The sequence below is a fragment of the Oryx dammah genome, unplaced genomic scaffold (assembly GCF_014754425.2).
Source record: "Oryx dammah isolate SB20612 unplaced genomic scaffold, SCBI_Odam_1.1 HiC_scaffold_20, whole genome shotgun sequence".
Taxonomy (NCBI): Eukaryota; Metazoa; Chordata; class Mammalia; order Artiodactyla; family Bovidae; genus Oryx; species Oryx dammah.
This window is the reverse complement of record NW_024070204.1, coordinates 65,476,396-65,485,383: the sequence shown is the minus strand read 5'-3', so window position 1 is coordinate 65,485,383 and position 8,988 is coordinate 65,476,396. Positions and strand designations below refer to the sequence as shown.

Genomic DNA, 8,988 nt, shown 5'->3' with positions numbered 1-8,988 from the left:
TTTGATTCATATTTTGCGTCTTTGGTTGGTATGTTATATAAGTAATGTTACTTTCTTCTCAGAACTTTACATCAGCAATGATATGGTCTTCATTTATCTCTTGTTGAGGATGTTAACTTTGATCTGTTGGTTAAGATGTCCAGTTCTCTACTATACATAGTTACTATTTTTCCTTTTATAATCAGTAAGTATTTTATGGAAAGATAATAAGAAATTATGCAAATATCTTGTACACTGTCAATATAGGACATTTCAAAGCAGTGGATTAATCAGGTGTGCATTTTAAAAAGAATCTGATGTCATTTTGTGAAAAAGTGGAATGGAGGCAAGACAGAAGGTGAAAAAGAAAATCTAGGGATTGTAATAGCAGTCCAAGGGAAAAGTAAAATGCACTTGAAAAGTGGAGAGGAGACAAATGACTAGATGTAGGGAACTATGTAGAAGATACTAAGGTTTGAGAACGAGTAGGTAAGAAATAAGGAAGTCGAAAGAGTTGGTTTGATGAACCTGCTTAGTTCATAAAAGTTTTGGCATGTAGGATTTCAAGCAGTAGGTACTCAGGTGAAAACGGTAAGCAGTCGGAAGTGTCGGAGCCTGTGTGATACCCATACTGCAAAGAGTGTATGCAGTTCCAGCAGTAGCTGCAGGTGAAAGCTCAGTGTGGGGATGGAGGGAGAGGAGGGGACTGAGAAAACAGTGTTGGGCAGTGCCTAGGACGAGGAGGAAGTCTCAGGCTCTCAAGAGGGATCCTAGGGGCATAATTAGGAATGATGAGAGATGATCGAGAGGGGGGATGCAGATGAAGCTTGCAGGAGATCAAGGGACTGATCTCAAAGGGGCTGAGTTCCAAGGAGGACATTGACTTTCTTCAGTGACAGTATAGGGGAATGAAAAGCTGTGAACATTTATTTCAGAGTTCCAACACTTAGAAGGAAAGCAAAAATTCCAAGTGTTGACAGTGACCATCCTTGCAATGACTTTGCTTGTGAGTGGCTGGAGCGGCCTGGTGATAAAGGCCTGTGGTATAGTGTTTTGTGGCACAGTTCTTGTAATTGGGACTGTTGAAGTCACCAAGGGTATTGACAGGAACTGGGGAGGAGAAGAAAATATGTTACACATTGAGTCCATCAGAAGCTTTTTACGGTCAACTCGAAAAGGGGGCTTCCCTGGTGGCTCAGATGGTAAAAAATCTGCCTGCAATGCAGGAGACCGGGGTTTGATCCCTGGGTCAGGAAGATCCCTTGGTGAGAATACCCACTGCAGTGTGCCTGCTGGATTAGCCCCATGGACAGAAAGGAGCCTGGAAGACTGCAATCCATGGGGTCGCAGAGAGTTGGAACTGAGCAAATGAACCCACATAGAGAAAGAAAAAGCTATCAAAACAATAAGTGAAGGGAGCGGCTAACTGTGGCTTTGCTGTATTAGAAAGGTTACAATTTTTCAGTAACTAGTAATTATGACATTTTATATTAACAAGAATTCAATTTTGTCATCTTTTATTTAGGTTTAACCTATTTCTGGATCTGTTTACCAAAGAAGATTATGAAGAGTTTAAAGATGGAATTTTAACTTGTCATAATTATATGGTTTGTTGGAATTAGAACTTTAACAGTTGAGCAGAAGAAACTACGCTTTTTATCAATTAGTGTTTCTTTGAAAATTAATAAAAATTTTAAATGTTGTTATATGCATACAGGTATTATTTTGAGAATTAATACTTATTCCATACTCATTAAAATTAATATTTTACATAAAATTTAAATTAGCATATCAGTATAATTGCATGCATTTAAAATTGCCAACTTTTCCCTTTTAATAATGAATCTGCAGCCTCTGTTTTATTTATCTTTTCATATCGATTTAATTAAGTTAAATTTGGATTCACTTAAATTATTTTTGGCTTCCTCACTTTTTCTAAATTTCTCAATTATGATAAAAACCTACCATTTACATAGAAATTGTTTGAGGTGTTTAATAGTTATTTAAGCCATCTTTTTATCTGAGGGAAAATTACTAAATTTATGCAAATTCTATATTATAATATGGAGTATTTTGGAGAAGTGTTGGATAGAGATCAAAGACATTCTTCTCCTTTCTAGGCTCCTAATTAGATACATTTTTAAGTGGATAAATGAGAGATTTAGAACTTTGAAAATAATTTAGAAGTGTTTTTCAGTGAAGTCCCTGTTTTTCTATTCAATGTTAGTAGTAATCTTCTAGTGCCTACAGCAGTTCTGCTTTTTGCTGATGTAGTCTCTCTCCCTAAATTGTATCAAAGACTTGAGCTAAAAATGTTGGAGGGAGGAGACAAAAAGATGTTTTCTCATCATCAAGCTACATGTACAATCCTTGCTTCTTTCCCTGAGTAAATTCAGTTCAGTTCAGTCACTCAGTCGTGTCCAACTCTTTGCTACCTCATGGACTGCAGCACACCAGGGTTCCCTGTCCATCACCAACTCCCAGAGCTTGCTCAGTCTCATGTCCATCGAGTCGCTGATGCCATCCAACCATCTCATCCTCTTTCGTCACCTTCTCCTCCCACCTTCGATCTTTCCCAGCATCAGGGTGTTTTCCAGTGAGTCAGTTCTTCACATCAGGTGGCCAAAGTATTGGAGTTTCAGCTTCACCATCAGTCCTGCCAATGACTATTCAGGACTGATTTCCTTTAGGATGGACTGGGTTGATCTCCTTGAAGTCCAGGAGACTCTCAAGAGTCTTCTCCAACACCACAGTTCAAAAGCATCAATTCTTTGGCGCTCATCTTTATAGTCCGACTCTCACATCCATATGTGACTACTGGAAAAACCATAGACTTGACTAGATGGACCTTTGTTGGCAAAGTAATGGCTCTGCTTTTTAATATGCTGTCTAGGTTGTTCATAACTTTTCTTCCAGTGACCAAGTGTCTTTTAATTTCATGGCTACAGTCACCATCTGTAGTGATTTTGGAGCCCCTAGAAATAAAGTCTGTCACTGTTTCCACTGTTTCCCCATCTATTTCCCATGAAGTGATGGGACTGGATGCCATGATCTTAGTTTTCTGAATGTTGAACTTTAAGCCAACTTTTTCACTCTCCTCTTTCACGTTCATCAAGAGGCTCTTTAGTTCTTCTTCGCTTTCTGCCATAAGGGTGGTGTCGTCTGCATATCTGAGGTTATTGATATTTCTCCCAGCCATCTTGATTTCAGCTTGTGCTTCATCCAGCCCGGCATTTCTCATGATGTACTCTGCATAGAAGTTAAATAAGCAGGGTGACAATATACAGCCTTGATGTACTCCTTTCCCTATTTGGAACCAGTATGTTGTTCCTTGTACAGTTCTAACTGTTGCTTTACCCCTGAGGTAAAGATCCCTTTTTAAATCCAGGATGATAACAGTGATGTGCATTTTTTTGAGTGTACTGAGAGGGTGAGCTTCCTCATTTCTCTTACACTGGCATTATAGAGTGGTAATAATATAGAATTCTCATGAAGTGGTTCAAGATGTAAGGGTTGTAAAATAATTCATGGTGTTAGTTATAAGTTAACTACTTCATGAGACTAGAACAGCTTAGGGTTGTTGAGTCTTTACCAAATCCATCTGCTTCTAGTTGAAGGACACATTGCCTGAATAAATGGGCCCTGCCTGCCATGCAGTATCCAAAGGTCCCCTAGCCGGGAGGGTCATGCAACTTCTTTGGAGTGTACTGGGCAAATGTTCTCACTGCTAAATTCTTGGGTAAAGCTTCAAATTTTGGTTTATACAATTTAAATCATTGTAAAATGAGACATTTACTTGTTTATACTGCAATTTATGTTGCATAAAGTTTTATGATGAATGTAAATGAGGATATTAGATTCGCTCCAATGTAGGTTGATATTTATGTAAGTTATACTACTTGACATCGTAGTCTTTTAATTTATCAAGTGTGTTAGTATTTATTTGACATGGCTTCCCTGGTAGCTCAGTTGGTAAAGAATTCGCCTGCAATGCAGGAGACCCCAGTTCGATTCCTGAGTCAGGAAGATCTGCTGGAGAAGCGATAGGCTACCCACTCCAGTATGCTTGAGCTTCCCTTGTGGCTCAACTGGTAAAGAATCCACCTGCAATGTGGGAGACCTGGGTTTGATACCTGGGTTGGGAAGATCACGAGTCTAGTGCTGGATACAAGCTTAGTTGGTCTCATTGTTCTCGACCCATGGAATAAGGGCTTCCCTCATGGCTCAATGCATGAAGAAGCTGCCTGCCGTGCAGGACACACAGGAGATACAGGTTTGATCCCTGGATTGGGAAGATACCCTGGAAAAGGAACTGGCAACCCACTCGAGTGTTCTCACCTGAAAAATCGCATGGATAGAGGAGCCTGGTGGGCTAAAGTCCATGGCGTCGCAAAGAGTTGGATACGACTGAGCGACTAAGCGTGCACAGTGCTGATAGACTAATTTTGAGTTTGGGAGCCAAGCCTGTGGAGATGGAGGTGGAAGCACACTAGTGCACCTTTTATTACAGAATGCTTGAAGGGCAATGGTGTGCCGCTGGAGTAGCATCCAAGTTCCTGAGTCAGGGCCCATATATCTATGGCATCTATGTAAATAGGCTTCTCAGATTTTCTACCATGGGGGACATAATTCATGGCCTACCTGAACTGCATTGCAAATCAAGTACTGCGTTTGCATGAGGCCCTTGTTTCCCAATTATTTGCTCGTAGCCAGTCATTAAGCATGGCGGGGATATTAAGACAGGCACATTTCTGTGAAATGGGCCTTAAAGACTCCACATTTGCCTTGCTGAAACTCTCAGAACCACAACAGAGAGAGAGAGTCTAAGAGTTTTCCTACCCAACTCTCTTTCCTTACCCCTTTCTCCTGCAGAGATCAGTCCTTTGTCAAGGTGGGATGGCTCTCCTAGCCTCCCCTGACTCTCTGTTTTCCCTCACAGGCATTTCTTCAGTAAGTACTTGCACATCTAATTTCATCTTGGCTTCTGTTTTTGAGAAGTGGTGATGTCAGGAGTAGTCTGATAAAGTAGGCAGCAAGATGGGGCACTGGGATGGTGTACTTAGCATCAAGATGGCAACAACACTCTTTCTTGAATGGTATGTGCAATATGGATAGTTTCTGGCACATGGTGGTGGTCCTAGTCTTAAAGATCTCACCTGAGGTCTCTTGGATAAACTTCACAGTGAGGTAAATGTCTTGGCAAGTGTGTTGACCCAAGCATTTGAAAGATACAGGGTGAATAATGCCTCAAATATAGCTCAGTTGTCTGGTTACTGCTGTGCTGTGTTAACACCCTACAGACAGGATAGTAAGAAACTTTATGTCCATTAACAAACAGTTAAAGAATAAATGTAAGGACCAGTGCATCTCTCTGGTAGTTTATTGAAAAGTCTTTATCTGTTGCAGTGGAAGAGCAAACTTTGTTAAGTGGCAAACAGGATCTTAGAGCTAAAATTGCAGAGCTCCAGAGATGAATAAATAATCAGTCAAGGGAGGTCTGCCTTGGAATATGTAATGGCACTATCTGGATGGTGTTCCCAGATCTGTGACAAAGTCAGGGCCCAGGCTGGAGAAATCTGAGGCCCTGGAATATGTAATGGCACTATCTGGATGGTGTTCCCAGAAGGTGTTGGCTCTGCGGACTCCCTTCCCTTGGCGTTTGTAAGGTAGTCTACCCTTTCCCTGTCCTTCAGGGTGTTGTAGAAGCCCCTCTTCAAGGCAGTGTGTGTCCTCAGGAGTTGCCCTCACCTCCTCTCCCAGCTATTAGGCCAACTGGAAAAGAGCTAGGCCAGATAAGGCAGGAAAGAGATTACACGTAGGAGCTCTAGGACTTAGCTAGCATGCAGTGTCATGAGAAAGGAGCATACCCCAGGGATTGGGTTTTGAAGGTGTTTGATCAAAGGTGCTGAAACATAAGACTATACTTAATAAAGAATTCATAGCCATGGGGGAACTTTTTGGGGATAAATGGGGAAAGAAGAATACCCAGGATTCTTGGACATATTATGTTTTGAGTTTACTTGAGTATCTGGAGCTCCAAAACATCTTCAAAGTACTCCAAAGAGTAAGGGCATCTCAGGACCAGGTGATAAATGGAATCCTTGTTAAGGTCTGGAAAACTACTCAATGGTCATTTCCATAGTCCTCAGATATACAGTTGCTATACCTGGTAGTTGGAGTAATCTCCATACTGGATCCTTGTCCTTTGTGGTAAGGGTCTCACAGTGGGGAAGGACAAGTAGATATGTCTGAAACTTCCCCCTTTCCCCAGCCAAGATACTAAATTTGAAAAGCAAGATTATATTCTATGGGATGAAGGGAGAGGCGTGGAGAATAGTGCCACCATTAAAGATCTAAAGGGTTTGAGGATGGTGATTCCTATCATGCCTCTTTTAAATTTAACAGTCTTATCCCGGAAGAAACTAGATGGATCCTGGAGAATGATTGTAAACTACCTCAGACTTAACCAAATAGTAGCCCAGTTTTCAGCTGCTGTGCTAGAAAAGTATCATTGGTGGAGCAGGAACATGATATGTAGCTATTGATGCATCAAATGAATTTTTTTCCATCCCAATCAGAAAGGGTCGGAGACAGTTGCATTCATGCAGGGCAGACAATATTCATTTAGCTTTGCCTTAGGGCTATGTTAACTTTCCTGCCTTTCATTATATTATAGTACAAAGAGAATCAGACTGCTTGGTCATCCCACAAAACCTCACAGTGATCCATTAACGTTAATAATGCTGATCAGGTAAGTCAAACAAGCAAGGGCTAGTACTCTGAAAGCCTTGACAATACACATGTGCTTCAGAGTGTCTAAAATAGACTGCAAAGTTTCAAAGACTTTCTTGAATTTTTAGTGATGATTTTAGGATTCCAATGAAGAAAACGTCACTGATGTTTTTAGGGTCCACTGTTCAGAAATATGCCAAGATATCCCTAACAAAGGGTGGGAAAAAAACAAACGTGTACTGAATCCTTTGCCACAGAAATTGAAGCACATGCGTGGTAGGCTTCTTTGATTCTAGAGGAAATACATTTTTCACCAAGGAATGTTGACCTGGTCCATGTATTAGGTGACATAGAAGAGTTGCCAACTTTGAATGGGACCTCGTGACCCAGTGCAGAAAAGAGCTCTGCAGTAGGTCCAGGCTGTGGTGTAAGCAGTCGTGTTGCTTGGGTCCTAAGCTTTGGAAGGCCCTATGGTGTTGGAGATACTTTCAGTGGGAAAAGAGGTACTGTGAAGCTTATGAAAAGCTTAGCACATGCCATCATAGAATTACAAACTATAATAGAATTATACATTTATGTCTACAGCATGAAATAAAACACCTTTTGAGAAATAGCTCCAACATGTTTTGGGGTTCTGGAAGAGACAGACTGCATGGTAATGAAGCACCAAAGACTGTGAATCTGAAACTTCACTTTATGAAAAGAATTCTGTTGAACCTATCTAGTCAAAAAAATCAGAATACCTGCAGCAGACTATCATAAGATGGAAATACCGCACCTGGGAAGGAAGACCAAGCAGGACCGGAGAACACAAGGCACGTGAGCAAGTGGGTCACCCGCGTCATCTGCGCTAGCTGCGCTCCCCCCCTTGCACCTCATGGCCTCATGGGCAGTCTCGTATAGTACACCCAGCCGAAAGAGCAGGGAGAGTCTGAGCTCGGGTTTTTGGATGCGTTGGTTTGATCATGATTGCAAGCCGGTATATGTGGTTGTAGCACGGCAGTCATGTTCCAGAGTGGCCGTGAAAGATACCGCAAAGGGAAAAGCAGAGCTGCAAACAGCACAGCCACTCATTCACTTATTACAGAAGTGACTCGTGGTGAGAATATATGGATTCCTGGGCTGCAGGCAAGGCTCTGACCATCTCATTTGGGGCCGTGTCATCAAATTGTAACAATGGTCTGTGATTTTGAATAAAAAATAAGATGGGTATAATTGGCTTATTTTCAAATGTTCATTACATGTTAAGGTGTAAAGAGACTCCAGGTAAAATGATCCAGTGAATAAAATAATGAAGCAATAAGAAAAAAGGATGACTCAAAATGGATCATGGATCTAAATGTAAAACCATAAAATGTTAAGAAGAAAATATAGAAGAAAGTCTTCATGACAGAGGATTAGCAAAGAATCCAAAGCAGGTAAGTTTGATTTCATCAAATTCGAAAAAAAAAAAAAACCTGTACATGAATAATCAAAGCAGCTTTGTGTGTAATAGCCCCAAACTGAAAATAATCCAGATAGCCTTCAGCAGATGAATAACTAAACTGTGAAATACTACTCAGCAATACAAAGAAACTATTGATACATACAATCTGATGAATCTCCAGAGAATTATGCTGAGTGAAAAAAAAGTCCCCAAAGGTTATATACTGTATTCTATTTATATAGCATTCTTGAAATAGGAAAATTATAGAAATGGACAATAGATGAGTGGTTTCCAGGGATTAAGGGGGAGTTGGGGGCTTGAGAGAAGTGCATGCAACTACAATAAGGTGAATTCTATTGATTTATTTTCAAATGTTGAGCAAGCCTTGCATTTCTGAGATAAACTCTGCTTGGGTATGATGTGATATCCTTTTCTGTATATTATTAGAATTGACTTGCTGTTATTCTGTTGAGGATTTTTGCCTTTATATTCATGATGGGTGTTGATCTATAGTTTTCTCTTATTGCAATGTTTTGTCTGGTTTTGGTATTATAGTAATGCTATTCTCATATAATGTTATAAGGTGAATACATATTTAGAACTGTAATGACCTATGGTAAATGTCAATTGATAACTCTATTATTAGGTAATATCTCTATTCCTGGTAATGTTTCTTGTTCTGATCTCTAGTTTGATATTAACATAGCCACATCAGTCTTCTTTTGATTATCACTGAATGGTATATTTTTTTCCGTGCTATTACTTTTAGTGTGTCCATGTTAAATTTAAAGTATATTTTGGGTAGAAAGCCTATGTTTGTTTTAAAATTTTGACTTTTAATTGGTACGTTT

General features: G+C 40.2%; 1 protein-coding gene across 1 annotated transcript in view; it reads left to right on the top strand.

Annotated features, from left to right (window-relative positions):
• Positions 1-1,691, top strand: part of CUNH5orf47 (chromosome unknown C5orf47 homolog) — a 20,614-nt gene extending 18,923 nt beyond the window's left edge. The window contains exon 6 of the mRNA XM_040262398.1: positions 1,505-1,691. The gene's annotated coding sequence lies outside the window, so the exon portion shown is untranslated. The remainder of the gene's footprint in view (positions 1-1,504) is intronic.
• Positions 1,692-8,988: the final 7,297 nt, after the last annotated feature.